The following is an 8,624-nucleotide window of genomic DNA, read 5'->3' on the forward strand; positions in this document are numbered from 1 at the left end:
CCAGTGCAGCTCGTGAAGCAGTGGGCCAACATGGGTAATATTAGCCAAATTTGGCTAATCTTCCATTTTTCCTTAAATAAACATTTCCCTCATTTATGCTTAAGGTTCATGAGCATTATTTTTTTTTATTTACTTATTTATTACCATTTTGATAACTTTATAGTACAATGAGACTCTAAGGAAGACAAACCCCTTCCCCCCATTCATCCAGACCGTCTCTGAAAGATATGCGTTTAGAGTAAAATGACTATAAGAAGCATAATAAATCAAACCAAATGGTCTGACAATTTTGATCAATGGAAACATTACAAGATCATGAATAAATGCCTGCCTTGCCTAGGTTATAATTTGAGATGATGGTGATGATGATGGAACTGAAAGTGAGAAAAACAAAGCAAAATCTGTAGCTGAATCAGAGTAATTTAAAAAAAATTAAAAACTAGGAAAATTGAAATACTGAAACTGGATCTGAAAAAATCATATCCAAACTAAAACCATAGCTAAAGTTCAAGAACTAAAACAGATGACTGTAACATTATATGTTGCATAGACCAATATAAACAAAACATCATTTATAACAAGTCATCCTCAGTTTTATAGAATATAGAGATGGATTCATTTATTGATTAGATGAATAGTCTCCCCAGAAACAATAAAATACAGAATTATATAATCAAAAGAGAATGTGTGGGGAAGAAATCAATAGACATTTAAAAGACCAGAACACACAAGGGATCCATCACCCACTCTGACCCAAGACCTGAGGTCAGAGGCAGGTTTGAAGGGTTCATTTAAATAGGGCCAGGGTGATGTTCCAGACGGTAAATTGGCTCCAAGTACCATCAAAGTGAAATTAATATATTGAAACCTGACAATGAAGAAGTCTTGAACCTTAGAGAATATTGTGATATTACCCAATTGAATCTAACAAGAGGGCAGAATGGATTTATCATACAGAAAATGAATTGAAAAAAGAAAACGATGTGAAGATTAACTACAAGAAAATGGTTCAGAAGCATTTATAGAAAATCAAGAATTAAAATGTATCTCGTACTGAGCTGAATAGATTTTTGATTCAATATCTAACCATACATGGTTGACTGATCAGTTTACTTTTGCACTAAAGTACAAAGACTGTATGACAACTAAAAAATCTTTTTAATAAAGAAAAATGAAAAGGGAGCCATATCATGTTCAAAATGCCTACAAGTATAATAGCAAATTCAATCTGAAGGATAATTCTCTCTATTCAATTCAGCAAAAGGGAAACTGCAAAAATTCACAAAAGAACTAAAGCTTAGTTGATATGGTAAAGCAATGCTAAAAAGTTCAAAATGAGCTAAAGTAATTTTTAAAAGTAACTTGTACTAGCGACGAGAAAACACGTGATTCCCTTCCACATATTGTAGATGGATCATAAAAAATGTGGAAATTTGGGGATCAGTTAAAATATCTGAAGTTTGGTAGAAACATTTAAATCGCCTTTATATACCTCATGATGAGTTATTTTGTTATTTCTCTTAGTATTTGGTGGAATTAATTCAGATTAATTCCTTTCTGAATGTATGAAGCTGAAGCTTCCACCTTATCAGTTTGTGGGAATTGAAGCAGTTTGTGGAATGTAAAAAATGCAAAAATAAGCAGATCAAGCTTATGGAGACCAATAGGCGATTTCAATAGAACAATTAATTTTGAAATACTCTGGTAAGGGAATGAAAGTTCCAAACTTTCCCTTATGAACGTTGTTCTTTCTGAGAACTTTATTTAATGGATTTCTTCTATAGTGTTTCCTCTTGACCTAAAAATTTAGACCGTGCAGCCTCACAGATTTCCATCCTTTACTTGAGCAATACCAAGCATACATCTAGCTATTTAAAATCTATTTTGCTTTCTTTTGAGCAGATGGAACACAGGAGTGTGAGCAAGGATTTGAACATCACAAGGCATTTTATAACAGCTTCTACCAACTCCCAGAGGACAAATCCTACCGCTTCCACAAATCTTCCAGCAGACAGAATTTCATGATGGGAATTCAGAAGAGGAAAGCTATTTAGGTATCCTTATGTAACCTGGCTGAGAGAAAAACCATATTAAATACTTTCCACCCTCAACTACTGTGGGGCTGATAGTTGAATATTTCAAATATTGCATTTTTTTATATGCAGGTTTAGACCCCACTGTGCTTATTCTAAGTCTCTTAAATGCTTATTCTTTAGGAACAGATAGAATCAAAATAGAGCTGGAGCGGACCTTGAAGGTTTTCTACCCAACCCCGTTCTCAAGTAGCAGACTCTATATCATTTCAGATAGATGGCTTAAGTTAAAACCCATCTTAAAAACCTCCAGTGATGAAGCACCCACAACTTCTGAAGGCAAGCTGTTCCACTGGTTAATTGCCTTCACTATTAGGAAGTGTCTCCTTAATTCCTGGTTGCTTCTCTCCTTGATTAGTTTCCATCCATTGTTTCTTGCCTTGCCTTCTGGTGCTTTGGAAAATATGTTGACCCCCTCTTCTTTGTGGCAGTCCCTCAAATAGCGAAATACTGTTATCATGTCACCCCCTTTTTTTTCTCTAGACCGGACATATCCAATTTCTGCAATCATATGTTCTTCTTATGTTTTTGTCTCTAGGCCCTTAATCATCTTAGTTGTTCTTTGCAGTTTTTCCAAACTCTCAATGTCTTTTTTGTAATGTGGTGACCAAAACTGGTTGCAGTATTACAGGTGTGGTCTTACTAAGGATTTATAAAGCGGTACTAATACTTCACATGATTTTGAATCTATGCCTCTATTTATACAACCAAGGATTGTATTAGCTTTTTTGGCTGTTGCCGCACACTATTGGCTCAAGTTTAAGTGACTATCCACTGGGATTCTGAGACATTAAATATGCATGATTCCCAATAATAGAGTTGCATATGCACAAATGATATGATTGGAGAGGATGAACTGGAATATATGGACACATTTTTACTTTTCACACATTCAACAGATATCACTGAAAACAAGAAAACAACAAAATTTCATTTGTAGTTGAAGTGAAATCACTTCAAGTTGAAAATTCACTGGAAAAGAGGATTTCAACAGTGCTGAATGTACTAATGAGTACTGAATACAGTACTTTGGACTGAATCCTTCTCTCCTCCCTTCCTTTCAAGAAAGTACCTGTTTGATTTTTTTAGTTAGCTTAGATAAGGATAGCTGCTGTTCAATTTTTCCTAAATATAATTTGTTGAGGCTGTAGTTACGCATTTAAAGCTAATTCATTTCCATTGTATTTATTCTAACTGAATAAAACCCTTATGACATTGAGATGAAGGATCTGGTTGCAGAACAAACTAATCTTCGCATTTGTGTTCTAAGCAGCTGGAACGAGGAAGGGCATTTGTACAAAAATTGGTTAACAATGCTTTCTCTTTCATATTTGCTTCTAACAAGCAGCTCCAAGTTCCACTACATTATTGGTGTTTCTAGCCAGCAATATTTCTCAAGGGAAGCTGGTGTGTGTTGCTACATTTCAATTCTTAGTCGTTGAAGTAACAATGATACTTAAAACATGCGGGGTGACATCCAGCTTTGCTATCAGTTCTGCAGAGTATAACAAGGTCTAACTTCACAAATGAGGTTAATTAAATAGTCTCTTTTGTTTTAAAATTCATTGAATACAAATCCCATATTTAGCATTCCTATTCAATTTATTCAGATATTCTTGTTAATCCTTGGCAAGGACTTTGTCCAGTAATCTGAATATTTGAAAAAACATAGTTCATATGTAAATTGGAGAAGCTATATTACTGAATGGAAACACTGCTGATTAGATATTTTTTCCCAATCGTGTTTTTTCCAACCAGTGCTTATTCTTGCAAGTCACTCAATAACATCAACAAGCTTCCAGAACTTGATTAAATTGTAACTACAAAATATTTAAGAGAAAAGACAGAAATAATTTGTTCATAACATCTTTATTGAACTCCACTGTCAATTGCTTAACTGATATCAAACTGAAATGAATTTCCATCATATGATAACAAATGAATGGGATAAAATGGAGGTGTCACCATGTGAATTGATCATTGAACATTTTTGGGAGGAGAGATTATTTCATGTTGTGAAATTATTTCCTACTTATTGGACAATTGAAGTCTTTTGGGGAAAATAAATATTTATCTTGGAGAGTAAAATATTGACTAATAACAAACAGAAAAAGATAGGATCACTCTCTATAATACACTCAAGTTACAACGTTAGTTGAAAAGAAAACTTGCGAAGCAGCAATAATAAGCATGGAATCAATGCAAATGATTTTGATGGTTAATAACCTTTCACCATTTCTTCCTCACCAATTCAACAGATAGAGCTAAAGTAAAGCTAAAGATTTCCTCTAGTTTTGTTCTATTATTCTTCCACTACTTAGTCTTCCATTCTATCTTCCAATTTCTTAGCTAATGTTTGAAATCTGGAACATCTCCCATTTGCTTCCAGTTGTTCATCCAATTTATCTGTGAACAATTATGCGTACTATGCATAAATTGCAACAAATGGAATTTATTTTAATTTTTTAAAAATGAATTCTCATGTACAATTTTTTTAAAAAATGGAACAGTATACATTCCAATACCTTAATACTAATTAAATATGGGAAAGGATGAGGAGTAGAATGTATTTCTATCTGTGTTTTCCATTATTCAAATAAAAAAAATTCACCCATCAGAAAATTCTACAGTTGCACTGCATTTAGGGACTTGTGGGCTACCTGATAACTCATGTGTCTTAAAGCCAAAGTCATTGGCATATCCCAGGAGTCTGCAACCTTAAGCACTCAGAGCCATTTGGACCTGTTACCCACAGAAAACATTGGGAGCCACAAAACCTGGGTGGGAGTGGCCAAGTTGATGTCACTGACTTCCACCAGACACATGACCCCCTAGCAACGCCTACCCAGCTGATCATTAGGGGAGAGAACCAGTTGTTAAAAAACACTGGGAACCACAAAACGCTTTTGACATCTCTGTCTCTCCCCTCCTGTCAGCCCCTCTGGAACCACCTGTGCTTCGCCGGACAAACACCACACACACGCACATTCATGTCGAGGGGTTGTCTGACACTTGACACCTCCTCCCTCCCTCCTCTCTCTCTCTCCCTCTCTCTCTGTATCTCTCTATGTCTTTCTCACCCTCTCTCTGTATCTCTCTGTCTCTGCCCCAACCATTTCTCCATCCCCTGCTGTTGCCCTTACTTTTTCAGGCCAGGCGAGGAGTGACTGGGAGGGGAGGGCAAGGGGCGGGATCAGCCAGTGGTGGGATCACCCAACAGGGAGCCACAGCAGAGGGCCCAAAGAGCCACATGTGGCTCCGGAGCCACAGGTTGCTGACCCCTGGCGTATCCTAATGAAACCCTGGAGGAAACGAGTGGATTTAGGGGCCAATTGAATTAGAAGATTTTTTTATTGTTGTAGGCTAGACAATGTTAGCTGCAGGTCTTCAGAGAAGTAAGAATGTTAATAAACAGATTGTTTGATTGGACTACTAGATCCTCTGCCCCAAAGCCCTGGATGAAGTGAAGCTAGAAAAGTAATGATAAAATTATTAAGCACTTACATCAGGGTTTGCTATTTCTTCTTCTTTTGCTCAAGGTCTCTATAGTTCAATCTTTAGCTACAGGTATTCTCTTATATTGGTAAAACTACTTAAGTCTGATGACCATGTACTGTATAAAAGGAAAATTGGATCCATCTATTTAAAAGGTTTTTTTCCTCTTTCAAATAGAGTAGTGTAGAGGAATCTTGTGTTTTGGCATCCAGATTCCAAATTAATGGGAGTGACAGAAATCCAAGTAAGACATTGGACACAGGTGAGCTCATGGAAGAATCTACCAGGCTTATGTTGGTATTCATGAAAAGTAGACAGAATCACCCTCTTGCTATGGATGTAGAAAAAGATGTTCAATTTTGAAATTCCAACCACATAATTAATTGCTGACAATGAAAATAGAAAAGAAAGCTTCAAAAGAAACCTACCTCTTCATTAAGAAAAAAAAGAAAAGTAATTTTTATTTTGGCAATTAGATAATCAGAGAGGAATAACTAAAGTTGAAAATCTGTCCTCCTTCTTTCTTGAGGAGATGGTAATGTTAGAAGTATTTCTAGTAGTAAAATTTTAAGATTTTAAGAACGTCATTGGATATATAGTTTTAAGGTTAATAGTTTGGTTTTTTTAAAAATGAATTCTCATGTACTAAAAGACTTACTATAAGATTTCAAAATATGTAAAAGAAACATGGGAATCTTAAGCATGTGTACCTACAAAACAAAAGAAAGAAAGAAAAAGGAGCAATATTTTATGCCATTACAGAAGTTAAAATGTAAAAAGATTGGATAATTAATTCCAATAATGTAGAAATGTATGCACAATAGTTTTACAAAGTTTGGAAATATAATTCAAAATAATGTTAATAGATGCATTGGAGGTATTCCATGTTTTTCAATAGAAAAGCTGTGTGTGTGTGTGTGTGTGTGTGTGTGTATTTGTGTATAAAATTTACAAAAGGAAAGGTATGGATAATAGCAGGATGAAATGTTCTAGGGGGATGAAAAGGAAATTATTGGTTGGATTTATTTAGCTACCATATACCCAAAGTATTATTAAGAAATTTCCAATCATTTGATCCATTAATATTAAGCCAAGCAACTAAATTCTATGGCTTCTGTATTTGCTTTCCATAGTTTGCAATTTAAAAATGTTGTGAAGGGTTTTTTTCTTTTTAAATTTCATTTGTTTCTGTACCCACCTTTTTCTTTAAAAGAAAGAGGGAGGACATGTAGTTGCAAATTCTCTTTCAATGCAAATCTGTTGTTGTAATTGCAGTTTAGCAATTGTCTCAGCCTTCAGTTCTGCAGTGATGAAAGACTAATGGGTGTGAATTATTAGCTGTGTCATTTACCTTGAAAATGCTTCTAACATTGTTGTGAGAGTTGAATGTGTTTATTTTTGGAAATCTCCTTTTGTTCTGTTGTGAATCTCATTATTCTGAATTGTTGAGAATGTTACAGTTAATAGGAGAGAGTATAAATATCTACCTTTTATGAGCAGAGAAGTTTAAATTTCTAAAGGTTTGCTTCTCTGCTTTATTTCACACTACCGTTTCATTGCTTTTTTTGATGGGATTCCTCAGTTTAGTGATTCCAATAGCTCTGTGTTCTAGAAACATATCTCTAAATGTCCTAAAGCAATTCAGATGTGGAAGAGATAACAAGTCTATTGCATATTTTCTCTCATAATAGGTTTGAGTGTAAATTTATCAAAGGTATTAGAGATGTTATCAAAACCAACAATTAATTAATTGCTAATCCAAATATAATGTAGATACTTTTCAACATTTTGTAGTTTAGCTCTCCAATTAAAATGTGTACAATATGTATTTGGGAAATATGTGCACCAAGAGTACAGAGAATTGCTTGAAGAAACATTTGTATTAAGCAAATTTGTCTGCTTAGAAGATGAAGAACATAAAGCTATTAGAACGTGATAGTGTGCCATCAAGTCAGTGTCAGCTCTTAGTGACCACATAGATTTTTTCCCCCATGAAAATCTGTCCCTGACTATTCTTCCAATGGTATACATTACTACTGTACAGGTAGTGCTCGACTTATAATTCATGTAGTGACTATCCAGTTACAATGGCACAGATAAAAATGATTTATGACGGTTTTCCACACTTACAACCATTGCAGCATCCTCATAGCACATGATCAAAATGTAGATATTCTGTAACTGTCATTTATTTATGATGGTTACATAATCATGGGGTCATGTGATTCCCTTTTGTGACCTTCTGACAAGCAAAGTCAATGGGAAAGGCAGATCCATCTTTTGGCATAGCAATTTGAGGTTGGAACCACCATCTGAGTTCAGATTCAGATGTGGAAGAGATAACAAGTCTATTACATATTTTCCTCTCATGATAGGTTTGAGTGTAAATGTATCAAGAGTATTAGAGATGTTATCAAAACCTACAACCAAATTGTTAATTCTAATTTCAATGTAAATACTTTTCAACATTTCAAAGTTGAAAGACTGTCCTAGTTTTCCATGTCTGTTTCCATCTTCAGTGTCTTTAGAGATGTTGTTGTAATACTGTAGGTAGTCCTCCACTTACGACCACAATTGAGTCCAAAATTTCTGTTAAGTGAGACATTTGTTAAATGAGTTTTGCCCCATTTTACGACCTTTATTGCTACAGTTGTTAAGCGAGTCACTGCAGTTGATAAATTAGTAACCTAGATGTTAAGTGAATTTGGCTTCCACATTGACTTTGCTTGTAAGAAGGTCACAAAAGCTGATCACATGATCTTGGGACACAGCAACAGTCATAAATATGAGTCAGTTGCCAAGCATCTGAATTTTGATCATGGGGATCATGGGGATGCTGCAAAGGTCGTAACTATGAAACATGTTCATAAGTCACTTTTTTTCAGTGCCATTGCAATTTTGAACAATTGCTAAGTGAACTATTATAAGTCAAGGACTATCTGTACTTCTTATTTCTTCTAATAAGTCTCTGGAACTCTGTTAAGTTCCTTTTTTATTTTTTGTCTTTGTTTTCTTTTCTTGGTAATTTCTACAGTT

Source organism: Pantherophis guttatus, chromosome 3 (assembly GCF_059756535.1).
Source record: "Pantherophis guttatus breed Tessera chromosome 3, ASM5975653v1, whole genome shotgun sequence".
Lineage (NCBI taxonomy): Eukaryota > Metazoa > Chordata > Lepidosauria > Squamata > Colubridae > Pantherophis > Pantherophis guttatus.